Source organism: Cynocephalus volans, chromosome X (genome assembly GCF_027409185.1).
Source record: "Cynocephalus volans isolate mCynVol1 chromosome X, mCynVol1.pri, whole genome shotgun sequence".
In the NCBI taxonomy this organism is placed as follows: Eukaryota; Metazoa; Chordata; class Mammalia; order Dermoptera; family Cynocephalidae; genus Cynocephalus; species Cynocephalus volans.
This window is the reverse complement of record NC_084478.1, coordinates 21,912,973-21,933,648: the sequence shown is the minus strand read 5'-3', so window position 1 is coordinate 21,933,648 and position 20,676 is coordinate 21,912,973. Positions and strand designations below refer to the sequence as shown.

At 32.8% G+C, this 20,676-nt stretch overlaps 1 long non-coding RNA gene across 4 annotated transcripts in view; it reads left to right on the top strand.

Annotated features, from left to right (window-relative positions):
- LOC134366828 (uncharacterized) overlaps positions 1 to 20,676 on the top strand; it is a 323,891-nt gene that overhangs the window by 257,294 nt on the left and 45,921 nt on the right. For all 4 annotated transcript variants that reach the window (XR_010022368.1, XR_010022367.1, XR_010022369.1 and 1 more), the window contains one exon: positions 2,211 to 2,298. This is a non-coding gene — a long non-coding RNA (uncharacterized LOC134366828). The remainder of the gene's footprint in view (positions 1 to 2,210; positions 2,299 to 20,676) is intronic.

The window sequence follows — 20,676 nt, the reverse complement described above, 5'->3', positions numbered from 1 at the left end:
TTGAATAGGATTGCGTATGCTTCAAAGTGGGAAGAATTGATTGCCTTAAAAAACCCAAATCTTCCATTAATAAATGTTGGTAACCATTCCAGTTATTCATATCTCCATGAATTCCCCTCAATAATTCCCTGTAGTTTGCTGTGTGATGATTTCGCCAAGCTTTCATTAAAATTTTACCTAAGAGTTCGAGAAATTTTGATGGAGTTGTAAATGGTAATTTTAATAAAATTAATTTAATTATTTGTTGCTGGTATTTGGAATTACAGTTACAATTTGTTTTGTAACCAGGTAATCAATAATCTTGCTATATTCACTGATTCATTCTAGTTGTGACATATAGATTGATGTTAGTGTAGAAATATACACATTCAATATGTGAATAAGGGCAGTTTCATTTCTTCTTTTCCAGTCCTTATGTATTTCTTTTTCTTGTTCTTGTATTATTGCCCTAAATACATATTGAGTGGAACTGGTGATAGTAGGAATCCTTTCCTCATTCCTGATCACAGAAGAAGATGTGAATATTTCATCACTGATTATGACACTTGCTGCAGCTTTATGGGTTTTTTACTAATCTTAAGTGGGAGATAAGTTGTGTCAATATTTTGCATCTATTGTAATAATCATAACATTATTATATATTCCTTTGTTTTATTGAAGTCATTTGATTTCAAAGTGTTAATCCAACAAGAATCAATTCTGGGATAAAACCCAAGGTTTTCATGGTGTATCAGACTTGATATGGGCCGAGCCCGTGGCGCACTTGGTAGAGTGCTGCGCTGGCAGCGCGGCGACGCTCCCGCCGCGGGTTCGGATCCTATATAGGACTGACCGGTGCACTCACTGGCTGAGTGCCGGTCACAAAAAAACGCCAAAAAAAAAAAAAAAAAAAAAGACTTGATATAACTTTGGATTCAGTTTGTCAAACTAACTTTTTATTTCCATTTGGTCATTAAAGATATAACTCTATCATTTTCCTTTTATGTAGTCAGTTCAGTGTAAAGTTAAAAGATTTGGAGGCGATGCCTGCTGTTTCTATTCTCTGCATTGTCTTGTGTAAGATTAGTGTCATGTATTTCTCAACTGTAGAGGAAAATTCACCAATTCAATCACCAGAGCATGGGACTCACTTAGAGGAAGGTTTTCCATCATAAGTGTAATTATTTTACAAACTTAAGACTATGCAGACCTTCTCAGTTTTATTTTTCTTTAAGGTGGGTTTACTTGGACTTCTACATTTCAAAGAATTTCAAATTTATTGGCATGTAAATGCTTATATTTTGTCTGTTTCCAGATTCTGTACTGATATTTCTTATATAAATAATGTCTTTCTTCCATTTTTGATTAATGGATTCTTTAATCATAAGACAGTGTTCTCTACTTCTGGTTACCTTCCTTTCCGGAAAGTCTACTTTGTTTGGCATTACTCTACCAGTTCCGGTTGTCTTATGCTTAATTTTACGTGGTATGTTATCGTCTGTACTGTTACTTTCAACCTTACTGTGCCTTTCCATGTAATTGCCTCTCATTTAGCATATAATTGGGACTTATTTCTTCCTAATCTGAAAAACTCTGCATTTTAATTGAAATGTTTAGACTTTTAAAAAATTCATGTTTATATTAATATTGTTTGATTTAAAGTTGGCCATTTTGCCAGTCTTTTTTATTGATTTTTTTTTATCACTTTTTATTTGTCTATTCCTCCTTCCGTGTCTACTTTTGGGATTATTGAAACTTTTTTATTTTTCAATTTAAATTCCTTCATTTTATTTTTATTTGAGGCAATTTAAAAATACACCCACCCGTTTTTTGCCACATCCTTCCTTCAAGAGTAGGGTTTATGGCCCCTTGTCTGGACTCTGGAGAAAGCTTAGTGCCTCTGGTCACCCATACAATGCGGGCAGTTGTGACATTACACAAATTCCTGGGCAGAAATTCTATCACCCGCCATTACCAACTGCCACCAGCGGAGGGCGCCGTCGTGGCCCTCGCGCCGGATGCTCTTCACGGATTCCCGAGATTCTCAGTTCCCATCACGGGTCGCTTCCAGCAGCCAGAAGGACTTCATTTAACAACGCAAAGTACAGGTTGTCCCGCCACAGATTGTCTCAGGTTTGTTTATGTGGCCATGTCCTATTTAACTCTCAGTTTGAAAGGATAATGTTGCCTCATGTAGAATTCTGTGCTGACGGTTTTATTTTTTCTTTCAGCACTGGGAAGATTCTGCTCCGTTTTCTCCCGTTCTGCATGGATTCTGTCTCGAAGGAAGCCGTCTTTCCAATCGTCCCTCTGGGATAGGTAATGTATCTTTATTTCTCAGACGTTTTCACTTGGTATACATTTGCTCACTTCACTGATATTCTGTATATTTCATACAGATGCCTAACATATAGTTTAATAAAAAAAATTCAAAAATTCCAGCACCTATGGTGTCAATCTAAGGATTCCATTTATGTAAATGAAAATAAAACATGTTTTGACTGACAATCACTACAAAACACAGCAAAAGCAAAGGAAAAGCTCCAATGGAGAAACATCTCATTTTTATTTAAATGGATAAATATCTACAAATTATATACAAAATAAAATAATTTAAGCACATTCCCAAGAAAAACCTAAAAGTTGTTTTTATGATTGCTCATGTGTTGCTGATATTGTCATGCATGAGAAAATATGTGGGAAGGAATGAAAACTTTTTATAAAGAATAATGAAGTGACACTTGTATTACCTATAGCAAAATATTTGCTTTGTCAAATCATATTTCGTGTATGAAATAGATTAAATATAGCACACATAGGAGTTGATTTACTAAGAGGCAAAAATACAGAACATAAGTGAAAGTGAGAAGAGTATACGCACAAGTTCAATATATAAAATTTTTGGTGTTTAAAATAATTTTGAATTATAAAGTGAAAATGTAATAATAAGAGACATCAAACAATTTACACAAAATAAGCATAAATTTTAATTAACTCTTAAAATATGCTTAATAATTAGTACAAATTAAATAAATTACAAGATGATTCTTTATCTTGATAACAGAATATCAGGGGAGTATAAAATAGTACTGGTGTTTTAGAAATTAATTTAGCATTAGCAAAGTATTTTTTTACCTACTTAAAAATAATACTGCCTTTTAGGACTAAACTAGTGATTGTTTTCTAAACAACTAACATTTGCTTTATTTTTCCTTTTAGTAGTACAGAATGTAGTACAGAAACAGTTAAGAACTCAAGCTGAAATGCAGAACTAGAAAATAGAAACGAAAGAAATAAGAAAAAAAAAAAAACAAGTTTAAGAAATAAGAAAAAGAGTGATTGTGATTCACTTTAAAGAAGCCGATGTCTAACTAGTCAGTGAGATCATTAAACAAAAGACTGTAGGAAAATTTGCACAAAGAATGATCTTTTTATTGTTGCCCTTGGATTAAATGTCAAGTGTTCTATAAATGTTTATTTTATATGTTAGTATCTCTATTTTCATGATATCAGAAAAAATGATAGCAATCTTTAGAGTTATAGTGACTCAAATTTTATCTGATAAGCATATAGAAAAATCTTCAAAGTATAACCTTGTGCAGTGTGGTTATTCTGCTCTTTTTTATGATGTGTATGAAAAATGTTTTAAGAATTCCTATTCTCTGAAAAATGTGTCTTGTTTAACTGTACGGTATTCATCAATCTTGATAAATTCATTTATTAATTCTACTGCATTATCTAGAAGTTGCTTTTAGATTCTCTGCAGGGATAATTATGCAGTGGATAATGGCGGGGCTCATTTCATTGTTTCCAAACTTCATGCTTTTTTTCTTTCTTTTCTTGCATGATTTCCCTGACTAAATAGAACTGGTGGTAGTAGACATCCTTGTCTCTATTTTGATATGAAGGAGAAGTTTTTCAATATTTCACCACTTATTATATGTGCTGTAGTTTTCTAGGTTTGGGGGGGTTGTTTTAAGGAGAAAAAACCCTCATTTGTAGGAGATAAATTTTATCGAATGACTTTTCTGTATCTGCTGTCATAGTGACCTGATTTTGTTTGTTTGTCAAAGATGTTTGATTTGAAAGTGTGAAACCAACAAGAACAGCCTTCCTGTACTAAATCCAGCTTGTTCATGGTGCATTGTAGTTGTAGTGTCTTCGAATTCTGTTTGTTAAACGTAAAGTTTTAATTCCACTTAAATTTTTATGTTTATTCTGAGGAATACAGACCTTTGATTTTTTTCATATGATGTCTTTATCAGTTTGGTGTCAATTTTAAAGGGTCCTATAAAACATTTTGGGCGGTTTTTGCTGTTTCTCTCCTATTAAGAGGTTGTGAAATATTGGATGTTATTTAATTCTCAAATACGGGAAAAATCAGGAATTCTAGATGGAAGACTTGGAATTCATTTGTAGGAAAGTTTCCCTATAAAGATGCAGTTTACTGAATAAAGAATCCTTGAGATTTCCTAGTTTAACTATTTTGCTATTTTTTTTAATTTTATCATTTCATGAATTTCAAATTTATTGGCACAAATCTGCTCATAACGTAGTGCACATGTGTTCAGTATCCTAATGATGATTCCTTGTAAATTCCTGCTGTTGATAATGTGCGTCTTCTTTTTTATCACCTTGATCATTGTTGCCAGGGATTCATCACATTTTTATTCTTTCACCAAAAAAAAGAGAAAATTCGTGCATTTGTCTTTTTTTGTTTGTTTTCGGTTTCATTAATTGACGTTAACTTTAGTTTTTCATGCTAAAAATTTTGGTTTAAATTCCTGATTTATTTTTTAATTTTATGAAAAAATATTTTTAAATCTTAAATTTGCACGATTTCATCTGTTACATTAATGCCCTAAATTTTCCATTAGACATGTATTTTGGTATGTACCACACAATTATTAAGAGCTTAAATGAGGTGTAATTGATTTAAAATAAACTGCACAAATTAAAATAAACGCTATATATTTTGGTGTGTGTGAGAGAGAAACCATCACCACAGCTAAGATTATGAGCATATTTATCCCTCTCCCCAGATTTCCTAGTGTACTTTTGGACTTTCCTCTCGTAATTCCGCCCAAGCCCTCCCTCCTTTGCCATGCTATGCACATTCCTGTATGAGTCTGTTGATGGATCTGCAATTTCTTTTTTTCTTGGATCAACTTCAAGAAGTGGAATGGCTGAATCATATGAGAGGTGTTCTTTCAGAGATGTTTGTGGTCAGTGTTTTTAATTGTAGCTCCTCTAATAGGTGAGCAGTGATATCTCGCTGTCACTCTAAATTGTACAGGTATGCACGAGTCATTATTTTTTCTTTCATAGTTATCGCCAATAAATGGACTGAATGAATCACAATCGTGATGCTTATCCTTTCCCCACATTTAGGCTTTTGCGTATATGTATATTTTTAATCATATGCTTTATTTTCTGTGTGAAATGCAATAGAAATGGTTAGAACGCTGAAATAATATTACTTCTTTTAGTGAGCATTTGCTTTTGCTTCTGAGAGGCAGTCAGCAGGCACAAAGTTCATCTCATAGTTCATCTCAGAGAATTAGTCCTTTTGAACTGGATGTCAGGTTTTGTGAGGTGTGTTCTATTTCTGGTTGGTATTGACATTTAGGGCATAATCCCTCAGGGATGCCAAATGAACCCTTGGGTGTCTTTCAGAACTTTTCTCTTTGGTTCACCATTAGCTCTGCCTGTGTCCCCTAAGCTGAGCTTTTGAGACTGCTGGAAGCTCTGCTCAGCTGTTTAGTTTCTAAACTACACCTTTTTGCTTAGCGTCTTGGCTTCGTAATCACCTCATTTGAGTTCTCATATATTTTGAGTAAAAAAGAGTTACCATACTTGGATGTCATGCCCTGGGCTTCTCTTCTGAGATCTTTTCTCTTCAAATGATTGCTTCCTTGGGTTTGTCGTGCCTTCAAATAATGTCTCTAATGTCTTCAAGTTTTCCTAGTTTTTTCTCAGCGAATGGTTAGCCTGGTAGACGTTTAGTTGTTTTTCCTCTGATACCAAGTTAACCTAATCTTTATAACAATAAGGTAAATTTACTTTAAAGGCAGGTAATCTTCTGAAGAGTGCATCTCTTCTGTCTTTTTCTGCTTAATGTACTGCACTTAAATGTTTTCATTGATTGCCTAAATGTTTCTCCAGTTGCCAACATGTGCCAGGTATGGATCATGTGGTGGGGGTACATTATTGAGGTATAGCATAGTGTAAGACAGACAAGTAAGTTTGGAATATATTATAGGATATAAGTTTTGTGGTAATTTTTAAGCTACATTAGTAACCAAAATGTTACCTATGTCTGTTTGTGTTGTGAGTTATGTTTACTGGTTGAAATAGAGTTTGGCAAATGAATCCTTTACTTATCTTGGTCTACATAGAATTAAGAAAATAGCAGTTTATATAAATGCAACCTCCTAACAGGGAAATTCCATTTATCCCCCTTTTCTTTGTGGTCTTTTTGTCCTATATTTTATTTAAATGTCTTGTGGAAATTTTCCATTATTTTTTTAAATGAGAAACTTGAATATTCAGTTAAATGTGTAGATCTTCATCTAACATTTCAATGAAGTTTATAAATCATATTTTATATTTAAAATATTACTTAACATTTTGCTTAGCAAAATTAGTTCTATTTTTAATGTTCTAACTTTTCATTTGAATTCTTTTTTGACATATTTTTTATGTTGTACAATGTGGTTTAATTTTTACATGTTTAAAATTTTCCAAATTTCTGTCTGTTGTTGATTTGTAATTTCAGTGTGTTGTGCTAGAAAACATACTTTGTTGCATTTTGGTACTTTTACTCTGTTGAGGTTTTTTCTACGGCCTAGTATGAGGTCTGCACTGGAAATGTTCCATGTATACTTGCAAAGGATGTTTATTCTGCAATTGTGGGATGGAGTATTATACAGGTGTCTTTTGGGCCTTCTTATTTTATGATGTTGTTCACATCTTGCATATAATTGTTGATTTTTTGCCTGATTTTGTGCCTACATATTCTGTTCTGCCACTCCAGCTTTCTCAGAGTGGTTCATTGTATGGTGCTTCTTCCATTCTTTTACTTTCAGCATATTTGCAACTTTGAATATAATGTGTCCCATGTAGACAGCATGGAGTTATATGTTCTTTTATCTAGTCCGACAATCTTTTCCTTTGCTGGTATTGCTTAATCCTTTCACATTTAATATTGTGCTTGATATGGTTGGATTTGTGTCTGACTTTATTTTGGTTTTGTTTTCTATATGACTTATGACTATTTTTTCCTTGTCTCCGCATTTACTTCCTTTTATTAAGTAGACTTTTTCTGTGTACCATTTTAATTTCTTTAATAATTTCCATCATGCTTTCAGGTTATTATCTTAATGTTTTCTCTGTGACTTACAGTATAAATTTTATCAGAATCTAGTTTGGATTTACACTATTTTTAAAATTTGAACATTTAGTTTTACATATTTGTGGGGTACGGTGTGTTGATTCAATACAGGCATATACTGCCCAATGATTAACTTAGGACAGAGAGCATAGTTTTGTACTCATTGGTCCACCACTTCTGAGATTTACACGAAATTAATCTATACATCCATTCTATACATCCATCCAGTAGGATCCAGAATATTTACTACCATTAAACTCCCTCATTTTCATGCTGTTTTTTATTCATATGTTTTTGTATGTTACACACCCCAAAATACGTTTATGTTTATTGCTGTATACAATCTAATGTCCATTGAAGAAGGTAGAAGAAAGGAGAGTGAATTATATTTGTAGAGTTCATTTGGTTTTGTATTAAACTTATGTACCACTTCTGAATTTTTTCATTTGTTTTCTGTGAATTTGTGTTACCATCTGGTCTTAATTTCTTACTCCTATGTAGTTTCATTCAAAAGCCCCTTTATCATGTGCTTATTGTCAAATATATTACATTGATATATGCTATATGACCAAAATACAATTTCTTTTATATTGTTTTGTGCGATTGTCCTTTAAGTCAGTTATGAGTAGAAAGGAACCTCAGTAAGTCACTATGCTTTGTTTAATCATTACCTACACAATTACTATTATTGGAGATCTTAATTTTTTTTCCATATAGATTCTACCTGCTGTCTACTATCACTCCTCTCCGGCTGAAGAACTTCATTTAACATTTCTTACATTGCAGGATATTAACAATAAATTCTTTGTTTTTATTTATCTGTGAAAGTTTTAATTTTTCCTTCATTTTGAAAGATGGCCTTGCTGGAAACAGGCATCTTGGTTGACAGTTTCTTTTTTCTTTCAGCACTTTGAATATGTCATGCCAGTGCATTCTGGCAGCGTTTCTGATGAAAAATAATCTGCTGGCCTTACCCATGAACACTTCTATGTGCTGATTTACTTCTCTCTTCCTGCTTTCAATATTTTCTCTTCATTTTTGGCTTTCAGCATATTGACTGTGATATCTCTTGAAGTGAATCTCTTTGCATTTAACTTCTTGGAAATTCATTGGGTTCTTAGGTGTGTAGATTAGTGTTTTTCATTGAATTCTGGGAGGTTTTTAGCTATTGTTTCTTTGAATATATGTTCTATCCTATTCTCTCTTGCCTCTTTCTGGTACTTAGTTATGTGTATATTGGTATTCTTGATTGTGTCCCGAATTTATCTGAGGCTCTTTTCATGTTTCCTCATTCCTTTTCCCTTCTGTTTTTCCAATTGCATGATTTCTATTGATTTATGTTCAAGTTTGGTAATTTTTCTTTGTCATCTCAAATTTCCTTTTGTAGTCATCCAGTGAATTTTTAATTTTGTTAATCGTAGTTTTCTGCTTCAGAATTTCAATTTAGTACTTTCTCAAAATAAGAACTTCTAAGTGTTTATTAATATTCTGTATTTGATGTGTCATTGCTAATAGTATATCTCTTTAAATTTCAAAACATGGTTTTCTTTTGTTCTCTGAACATATTCATAATAGCTGTTGTAACATCTGTCTGCTAGTCCAACATCTGGGTTCCCTCAAAGGCAGTGTCTGATGTTTGCCTTTTGTCCTTTATATGTGTCACACATTCCTGTTTCTTTCAATGTCTCATAACTTTTTTTGTTGTTAAGAAGTGGACATGTTGCATAATATAAGATAAGAAACATGGACATTTATCCCCCAGCTGGCTTGGTGCTGCCATTTGTCTGGTGTTTGTTTGGTGACAAAACTGGACTAATTTTATGAAGTCTGTTTCTACTGCAGAGTACGGTTTCTGATATCCTTTCTCAGATATTTCCCCATGTTGTCATCTTCTAGCTTGGCTTTTTTGAGTTCTTCGTCTGGTCAGCATAAGACACTGTTTTGTCACAGGTTTTATCTTTAAGCTTCTTACCAAAAAGGTATTCATCCTTTACCTTTGGTTATGTGTGTGGCTTGGGTACTGCTCTCATGGTTCTGGGTTTCAAATTTTACCTTGTTCCTCAGCATTGGAAAGATTGCATACCATTTTTCTTGTTCTCCGTGGATCCTGCTAAGAAGGCAGCTGTCATTTAAATCATTGTTCATGGGTGGGTAATCTATATCTATTTCTGTGAAGTATTTCGTGGGTATACATTAGCTTACTTCATTAATATTACTTATATTTCACATAGGTGCCAAATATACAGTTTACTAAGACTTCAAAAACTTCAATATATTTTATGTCAATGCAGGTTATTCCATATGTGTAAATAGAAGGTAATTTATTGGACAGTAACAATAAAACAAAGAAAAGCAGAACATATAGCTGGTATGAAAAATAAGAAAAGCCAAAAAGCAAACATTTAATTTTATCTTCAATACGTAAAGATATCTGCATGTGCACAACTTGAAATGAATTAAGCACATTTCCACATAAAATATCCAAATGGTTTGTTATTCTTATTTCTGATCTGGTATTACTTGTGACTTGGATGAGAAATTGAATGAGAAATGCCAAAACTCCTTGAGGGAGAATAAGGAATTGACACTTTTATTGCAAAATATTTTATATCTAAGGCTATTCTACAGCATTCAGTAACATTAAACTTTGGCAGAACCATATCAGAAGCGATTCATAGAAATGTAGCAAATATCAGAATCTGTGAGTACTAAGCAGAATCTATCAGCATGGACATGTACTTTCTGTGGACAGATAGAACAGAGGCCAATGATGAGAGGATATGCGTAACAATTCGATAGGCTTAATATGTAATAATTTTGGTATTTAAAATAATTATAATGATAGGTTAACAAATGGACTTAACGTTGCATCTAAGTACTGATGTACACACAAGCTAAGTATAAATTGGCAATTACTCTCTTAAATATGCTTAATACTTAGTTCAAGTTATTCATAGCAAGACTCTATATAATATCTTGCTACGAGGTTGTCAAAGTGGTATAAAATAGAACTGGTTTTTTGAAAGTCATTTGGCTTTTTTTTTTACTTAAACTTCTATAATGTAATTCACCTCCTAATACCACATCTGACACAATTATTCACACATGTACATGAAATTATGGGTCCGAATATGGCAAAACTGCTATTTCTGAGTAAATTATTCTTTGTCTGTACCATGAATACTATGTAGCTTTTTCAACCAATTTAAAGCTAGACTTATGGAGAAAACTTCCAGGATATATTGCTAAAAAAGAAAGCAAATTATAATTTACTTTCCAATCTGTGCACAATTTGTAAATATACTATTTATGTGAATACATATGTGTGTGTAGATCTGTTAATACACACAGTTCGCTGCTAGTCATGGTTACTTGTGAAAGGAATGGAGATCTGCATTTTGGAGAGTGTTCAGTGAGCACACGATGTATGTGTAATTAATAAATGAAAAATCAAAGAAATAGACAAAAGGTGGCATATGCTTTTCTTCTTTTTTTTGAGTTATTGCAGAACAGGGAAAGAAGCTATGCTTAAAAACTACAGAATTGGAAGTTTCACTGACATTAAACGTCAAGTGTATTATATAGTTTCCTTTATATTAAGGGGCTTCTGTTACCGTGATATCGGAGAAAATTGACAGCAATGATCAGGGTTATGACGACTCTCAAAGTTTATCCAATAAGTATATAGAAAAAGCCTTAAAAACATATCCTTGTCCTCTAGGGTTTGTCTGCCATTTCTGATGATATGTATACAAAGTTCATTAAAGAACTGCTATTCTCTGACAAATGTGTTTATGTTTGACTCTTTAGTGTCCATCAATCTTGCTAACGCTTATTAATTCTAATACATTTGCTACAGATTGCTTTTAGATAGTCTGGAAACATAAACATGTAATGTTTTAATAATGATGTTTGCATATCTTCCTTTTAAATTTCAGGTCTTTTACATTTTCTCTTGCATTATTGCCCTGGCTAAGACTGCCATAAAATGTTGTGTAGAACTGGGGACAGGAGATATTGGTGTATCTTTTCTGATTTCAGGGGTAAATTTTCAATGTTTTTCCATTGAGTAGGATATTTGCTGCAGTGTTCTGAGTTTTAGTTTTTAATCTTAAGTGTGGCAAATTATGTCAAATGGTTATTCCCTTTGTAATAGTACATTTTTTTCTTGCTTTTTAAAAAGTGGTTTGATTTCAAAATGTTAAACCAACAAGAATTCGTTCTTGGATTAACCTCAATTTGAGCATTGTGTTTTATAATTAATGCATCCTTGATTTTTTATATCAAACATAAGGTGTAGTTTTCTGTGGTTTGGTCATGCAGGATATGAACGTTTGATTTACTTTCTTATAATATCCTCATCAATTTGATGTAAAGTTTACAAAGTTCTCCTATAACATTTGGGAGAGTGTTCTTCTATTCTGCAGAAGACTTTGAACAAGATTGGTGTTATTTCTTTCTCATTATACAGAAAAGTTCAGGAATTCTGGCACTAAGACATAGAATTCTTTTGTAAAAAAGGTTTTTTTTATAAACACTACTGATTTAATAATTGAAGGACTATTGAGATTTCCCACTTTTAAAATTTTTTGTCATTCCATACACTTTAAAATTTGTTAGCATAAAATTTATATAAATATCAATTTGTAGTATTATGTGTTTGTCTACAGGATTGGTAGTGGTGATTCAATCTACGTTTCTCGTACTGGTAATAGGTTTCTTTTATTTTTCTCCATAATTTGTGCAAGTGATCTGTCAATTTTATATTCAGTTCAATAAAAACTTTGGGATTCGTCAATCTTCTCTTTGCAATCATTAAAATTTCATTCACTGATCTTAATTTTATTGTTTCATGCCTTCAATTATTTTTATAGTAAATTACTCATTTTTCAATTGCTTGAGGTCAGCTGTCATATCTTAAATTGTCAGTATTTTCACTTGTGCAATTAATGCTATTTATTTTCATTTGCATATATTTTGGGGCAACTCATACATCGTAATAGCTTTATTGAGGTGTAATTGACTTAAAAAACTGCACAACTTTTAAATGAACAATATATGTTTTGAGATATTATATATTGTGAAACAGTCACCATAATCAAGATAATGTAACTATCCATCTTACATACTTTTCCAAGTTTTCTTGTGCATATATGTATCCCCTCTCTGCTGATTCTGCCCAAAAACTCCACCTTTTCCCCATGCTATGCACATTCTTGTGTAAGTCTTTCTATGGACATATACTTTCATTTTCTTAAAAAAAATTAAACTTCCAGAAATGGATGACTGGATCGCATGATTAGTGTTTCTTTAAGTTATTATACAGTATGACAAAGTAGTTTGCAACATTATACCATTTTACAGCTTACCAGCAATATGAGTGTCACAGGTGCTCAACATCTTTGCCATTGTTTGTCATGGTCAGAACTTTTAACTGTAGCCCTTCTAATAGGTATGCATTGTTGCTTTATGTTGCAAGGTGTAACCAAGTCATAGTTCTTTGTGTTCCAAGCATTCCCAGTAAATGGAGAAAACAGATTAAAGGCCTGATGCGAATCCTTTCCATTCATGTTTTGCATGTATAGTTCTTTTTTATTGCATGCTGGCTTTTCTGTTTGATGTAGTGTAGAGATAATTGCAGGCTCTGGGTGATTATATCTTCCTCCAGGGACCATTTCTTTTGCTATTGAGAGGCAGTAACCTGGTGAAATGCCCTTTCTGACCTTGAGAACTTTTGAAGCTGGATTTCAAGTTATATTGTATTTCCTGTTCACATAGACATTTAGTGCATATCCCCTCTAGGATGTCAAAAGAACCTAAAATTTTAAAACACTAATTAGCCTTCTGCTTTGGTGGGCTCTGAGCTGAATTTGTGCTGCCTGTGATGGAGATAGTACTGGAAGACGGTCAGTTGCTTAGTTTCTCAGCCTCAATTTTGTGTTAGCATCTTGAGTGCTCATTCAGATCTTTCAATTAACAAATACTTTGTGGCGAAAATGATACCAAAGTTAGATCTCACCACTTGGGCTTTACTTTCTCCTGAGATTGTGAACCTTTAATTCTTGCCCCCTTAAACTTGTAATACCTCAAAGGGATATCTTTCATATATTTCCAGCTTTCCCAGTTTTTCTCAGCAGGATGCTTGGACTCGTTGATTATTACAGGAGGCAGGGTTTTTTTTTTTTTTTTTCCCCTAAACCTATTATTTAAAATAAGTTTTAATTAATAGTTGTTTTCCTCCCATAGCCAATTAATCCCAATTTCTATATCAAGACTATGAACAAAATTAACTTTCTATTTTGAGGTAAGTGTACATTCATTTGCAGTTACAAGAATTAATATGAAGAGATCCACGTACCCTTTACTTACTTTTACCCAGGTTTAACATCTTGAAATCCATGGAGCACTATCTCAAGCAGGATATTTATATTTATACAGTCAAGATAGAGAACATTTCAATCGCCACAAGAATCCCTCTCGTTTCCCTGATATAGGCAGGCCCCTGTCGTTCGTCTCCCCATCCTTGACTTCTGGCAACTAATGATCTGTTCAGTAGTGTAATATTTAAAAAATTTATTAACATTATATTCACGGAATCATTCTGTATGTGACCTCTGGGACATTTTTTTTCTTTCTCAATATACTTATCCGGAGATTCATAAAGATTTTTGCGTGTATAAATAGGTTTTTAAAGTTTTTATTGCTGAGTAGAATTCCATGCTATGGATATACCACATTTTGTTTAACTATTTGAGGGACATCCGGGTGTTTTCAGTTTGGGGCTATTACAAATAAATCTGGGTCAAACATTTCTGTACATGTTTCCTTGGAAACATGTGTCTTTAGTTCTCTTTGCTAAATTCCAAAGAGTGCAATGCTATGTCATATGGTACTAGCATATTCAGCGATTTTTTTTTTTTTTCAGACTGCTGAAATTTGTAACAGTGGCTGCGCCATCTTCCATTCCAAGAAAGAGTGTCTGAGTTTGTCTGCATTTCATGGTGTCACTATTTTTTATTTTAGCCATTCGGATAGCTGTGTAGTGATATCGCATTGTGATTTTAATTTGCATTTACCAAATAATTATAATGTTAAACATGTTTCCATGTGATTATTTACTATTTGTATATCCTCTTTGGTGAAATCTCTATTTCTTTTGACCATTTTACAGTTGGATTTTCAAAATGTGTGTTATAAGATTACTTTCTATATTACAGATACTTGTTTTCTGTCACATATTCGGCTTATAGATATTTGTCGCAGTATGTAGCTTGTCTCTCTGTTTGCTTAATAGAAGATAAAGCTCTTAGCATAGTAAGTGTTTAATATTGACCAAGCCTAATTTCTCACTTTTCCCTTGTATGGATTGTATATTTGATGTGAAATCTGATTACTCTTTGTCTTGCCCGATGTCTGGAAGGTTTTTAATCTTATTTCATTTCTAAAAGTCTATTTTATAGATTTTTTTTTAAATTTATGATACATTTTGATGTTATTTTTGTATGAGGCATCATGAAGTTTGATCGAGGTCAACTTATGGACCTATGAATGTCCAATTGCTATTGCATAATTTTTGAATATACTCTTTCTCAATAGAATTGTTTTGTAGCTTTATCAAAAATTAATTGGCCATGCTGTGTAGGGTTATTTCTGGGTTCTTTTTCTGTTTCTTTCATCTGTGTGTCTATCTCAGTATTAATACCACACTGTCTTGATTACTATAGCTGTATAATACATCTTGAAATTAAGTGGAGTGAGTTGTCCCACATAATTTGTTATTTCAAAATGTTAAGTATTCTAGTTCTTTTTCCCGTTTATATCAATTTTAGGACAGTATTCTGAATATTTCCAAATAGTATTGTTGGAATTTACTTAGAAATTGTATTAAGCCTTTACATCACTTAGGTGACAATTTAAATCTTAACCATGGTTAGCCCTCAATCCATGTGCAGAGTATGTCTGTCCATTTGTTTGATTTGTCTTTCCATAATCTTTGATTTCTCTCATGTGTGTTATGTAACTTTTAGCTTAGAATGCCAGTAGATGCTTTGTTACATTTAACACTGAGTATTTAACTTTTGAAGCAATTGTAAATTCTGTTGTATTTTTTATTTCCGTGTCCATATGTCTATCATGAGTATATAGAAATACAGCGGGATTTATATGTTCCTCTTGCGTCTCATAACCTTGCCAGTGTTGCTTCTTATTTCTAAAGGTTTTTTTTTTTTTTTTTTTGTAGTTTCGTTGAGATTGTCTCTGTACACATCATGACACCTGCAAGTATAGGTAGTTTTTTTTTTTTTTTTTTCTTCCTTTCAGGGTTATATGCCTTTTATTTCCATCTCTTGTTTTGTTGCCCTCACTCACCATCCAGCACTCTTTTGAATAAAGAGTGGTGAAATTGGGCATATTTGCCTTATTCCTGAACCTACCAGTGAAGCATTCATTTTTCCACCATTATATATACTGAATGTTGTAGGCATTTTCAGCTGCTCCGTCAAGTTTAGGAAACCCCCATGTATTCATGTTTTTCTGAGAGTTTTTATCACAAATGGGTATTCAATTTGTTTAATTGCTTTTGCTTCATCAATTACTGTGTTCATGTTATTTTCATTTCTTAGCACGTTAATATGGTAGATTACATTAATTGTGTTTTTTAGTTATTGTATATATTTAAGGTGTACAACGTGATTTTTTGATATACACGGACATAGCAAACTGATTGCTATAGTCAAACTAATTTACATACCCATCACATTCCACGGTTACCTTTTTGTGTGTATCCCTGGAATTATGTGCTTGTTTGTGGTGCATAAACTTTTAATATATTGCTGAGTTCTATTTGCTGCCATTATCTTAAGGATTTTGTGGTTTTATGTCTGTAGATTGTGTTTTTTGTGATGCATTTTTGTCTGATTTTGATATAATGATAATAGTAGCTTTATAAATTGAACTGAGAAGTGTTTCCGCCTCTTTAGCTTGCTATTTTTCTATTTCTGTTTTCTACTTTAAATGTTGATTTATTTTATTTTATATGTATTTCAGTGAGTTTTTTAAAAATAAATTTTATTTGACCCATGGATTATTTGCAAGTGAATATTTTTGTTTGCAAATTTTGGAGGTTTTCCTGTTATGTTTCTGTTATTGATTTCCCATTTGATTTTATTAAGGTCACAGAACACATTCTTGTGATTTCAGTCCTTTTCAATTTTTTGAGGTTTATTTTATGCTTGACAATATGATTTGTCTTGGTGTATGTTCCATGGACAATGGCAACAAATTTGTCTCCTGCTGTTGTTGGGCGCAGTGTTCTGTAATTGTGGAACACATCCTGTTGATTGATGGTGGTGTTGATTTCTTCAGAAATTTTGCTGAATCTATATAATTTTTCTGTCAACTGTTGAGAGACAGTGATTGTTGTCTCTAGCTATAATTGTGAATTCAACTATTTATTCTTTCAACTGTATCAGTTTTGCTTCTCATACTTTATAGCTCTGTTTTGGGGTAAATACATATTCAGGATTTCTAGATCTTTTTGTTAAACTGGCCATTTGTTATTTTATAATATAATGTCCATCTTTGTCTCTGTTAATTTTCTTTGCTCTGAATTCTGCTTCATGTAATACTCTTATTGCCATTCCTGCTTTATTTGAAAATTTTTGGTATATCTTTCCATATCCTTTACTTTCAGTCTGCTTATGTCGTTATATTTAAAGCAAGTTTGTTATAGACAGAAAATAGTTGAGTCATTTTTTTGTTAATTCACTCAGCCGGTATTTATCTTTCAGTTGTTATACAATTGTATACGTCATTTTCATTTAATGTTATTATCTGTATGTTAGGATTTAAGTGCGCTATAACTTTTTTTCTGTTTGTTTTCTCTGTTTCTATTTCTTCATTTTCCTTTGTCTGCCTTCCTGAGGGTATTTTAAAAATTTTTTGTAATTTGATTTTTTATTTTTATTTATGTATAGTGTATTTAAGTGTGTTTTTCTGCATTACTATTTTACTGATTACTATTAACTTTATATATATATCTATATCTCAATATATATATATATACAAATATATGTATATGTATACTTATCACAATCTGGTGTCATTATTTCACAACTTTTAGTGATGTGTTAAAAACCTTATCTCATATTACATCTCTTTACCCGCCCACTATTTTTAATATAATTGTTTTAAATTCTTCCTCTTCATACTTTGATGTCCACATAAGAAAATGTTACAATTTTTACTTCTAATGAAAAACCTTATTTAGAAAACTAAAGAAGAGAAACTTGGTTTATTGTATTCACCTGGCTTTTGCTCACCTTGTCCTTCCTTCTTCTTGGATATTCCACGATTTCTGATTTTTAAATTTCTTTCTGTTTAGAGAACTTCCTTTAGCTATTATTTTAAGGTAGTTGTGCTGACAATAAATTCTCTTAGTTTTCTTTCATCTGAAAATGTCTTGGTTTTCACTTGATTCCTGAGGATCTTTTCAGGGGTTTAGAATTTCACATTTCTTTTCTTTCAGCACTTGAAAAATGTGGCACTTTCGTCTAGCTTCCCTGGTTTTTGATGATAAATTCAACATAATTTGAATGTTGTCATATTTTTTTCTCTATTGGTATGATGCCATTTCTCTCTTGGTGCTTTCAATAATTATTTATATATATATATTTTTTGTCTTTAGTTTTCAGAATTTTGGTCATGATGTATCTTGGTCTGGAATTCTTCAGGTTTATCCTGAGAGAATTTTGTTAAGGCCGTGTACGTATAGATTTTGTTTGACAAATTGGGAAGCTTTCAGGCATTATTTATAAAAGTATTCGCAGTACTATACTCTGTCCACTCCTTATGGGATTCTCATGATAGGAATGTTAGAACCTTTGTTATTGACCCACAGGTCTCTGAGACTTTGTTCTCCTACCCACCCCCTTATTCATATTTCCTTTCTGTTTCCTGACTGGGTAATTACTCTTTTTCTGCCTTCAGTGTCAATGATTATTTCCTTTGCACCACATCAACAGGGGGAAAGTGAAGGCACGGCCTCTGTTGCCAGGTGATTGTAGAAGTCCAGATTCAACCCTTGGCCTCCATTGACTCCTGAGTGGGGGATGTTCCTCATTAATCCTGGGTAGGGTTGGAAGTTCTGTCCCCAAACTAGGCTTCCACTGAGAGTGGCAGGTCACAGCTCCTCATGTGCATACTACTCACACCATATAGAGTGACTTCTTTAGCATGGGCTGTGGTGAAAACTGTTACTCTTCTCTGAGCTTCCTCTTACGGCACTTCAGCAAGAACGGGAGCAGTATATCATTAATTCCCAGAGAGTAGAAGTCCAAACTTTCTACCTGCTCTCCATTAACACTGTGGTGTGGTGGAGGGTGCACTCTTTAGTAATAGCAAGTATGAACGTACCATCTTCCAACTGCACCGCTATGGATGCCATGTGATGGTGATTTGAGTTAACTAGGTACATACAGCATGGTCTGGGTGGACCTTTGATAACGTAGTTGAAGATGGGAACTCTATTTTGTTGTGATGTTTTGCTTGAACAGAGTAGTTAGCTCTCCTCAGTTATGAATTAAATAATCGTAAATAATCATGTATTTATTCACATATTTTACTTAATCAGAGCTTTTCACTTCTTCCTGCGGTTCTTAGTTTGCACCAGGAGAGATAACTCTACCCTCACCCTGAATGACTTCCTTTAGCGTTACTTCATTTACAGTTTTCCCAGTGGTAAATTGTCTCAAGCTTGGTTGTTTCTTATTTCACTCTCAGTGAAAGCATAATTTTTCTACGTATGGAATTCTCAATTGACAGTTTTACTTTTCCCTTCACCATTGGAAAGATGGTGCTATATTTCTCCTGTTCTCCACTATAACCACTGATTTTATTTTCTTATCTTTCTTATATTATTGATTTTGTGTAAAGTTTATACCAGTCTCATAATATAATTGAGAAGCATTTCTTTTATCTGGAAAATATTGTGCAAGATTGGGGTTCTTTTTCATTAAATGGAAAACAGCAAGTCTTCAGGCACCAGGGTGTAGAATAGAATCACTGGTAGGAAATATTTCATTACAGATGCAATTTGTCAAATAGATGTAAGATTATTGAGATTTCTTAATTTTTCTCTAATTTCATTTTTTTAAAGAATTTACTGAATTAATGTAACTTCAATTTTATCAGCGTAAGTTTGCTTAAAATATTATGTGTATGTCTCAAGGATCTGGACAGATAATTCTCCATTCCTGGTAATAATGTCTGGTTTTTGTGTTGATAAATGTCTCAAGGGCTCATCATTTTTAAACCTATTACAGAAAAGAAAAACAACAAAAGTAACATCTAAAAACAACTTTTGGATTTGTTGATTCTGCTTTTTATAACTGAAAAAATTTCATCCATTGATCTTAATTTTGTTTTTCATTTTTTTTTAGATTAAGATTACTGGGTAATTTTACAAATACTTGAGCTTGATTATCAGATTTACAGATTTTAGTACTTCCTGTTTTAAATTTAATGATCTGAAATTTCTTTGCGACACATATTTGGTGCATACTGCACATTTGGAGCAATTCTTTGAGGTATAATTGATTTAAAATAAAGCACACAATTTTAAAGCCATCAAAAAAGTTTAAAGACTTTCATGTGTTAATGAAACTGTCATCACAATCAAGATAACATAAATATCCTCTCCTCTTCCACCTAGGTTCCTTATGAACCTCATATTGTTCCCTTCTCATCTTGCCAAAGCCCTCCATCCTTTCCTGTGTTATGGATATTCTTGAAGGTGTCTTTGTATGGATGTAAATTTTTATTTATTTATTTATTTATTTTTTAATTTCATGGAACCGAATGGCTAGATCACATGATAGTTGTGCCTTTCAGATTCTTTAGAATTTGTGTAAATATTCTGCAGTGAACATATTGTGTTAAACCCTAGCAGCAGTGTAAAAGAGTCACCTTTGATTAAGTACTTGTCAGCACTTATTATGGTTATTATTTTTCATTGTTTCTCATTTAGCAGGTTTGTAGTGGTATCTCACTGTTGCTGTAAATTGTGTGGGAATCACCAAGTCTTAGTTCTTTCTGTTCCAGGCAACTTCATTATATGGAGAAAATGGATCCCAATCCTGATGCTAGTCCTTTCCCACCCCATTCGCTTTCTGCATGTGTGGGTACTTTTGATTGCAGGCTGGATTTTCTGTATGAAATAGTGTAGACGTAACTGGAGTTTCTGGGTGATTTTATCATTCTCTGGCATACGTTTGCAGTTGACCAGCAGTTAGGGTGGGGACAGTTAA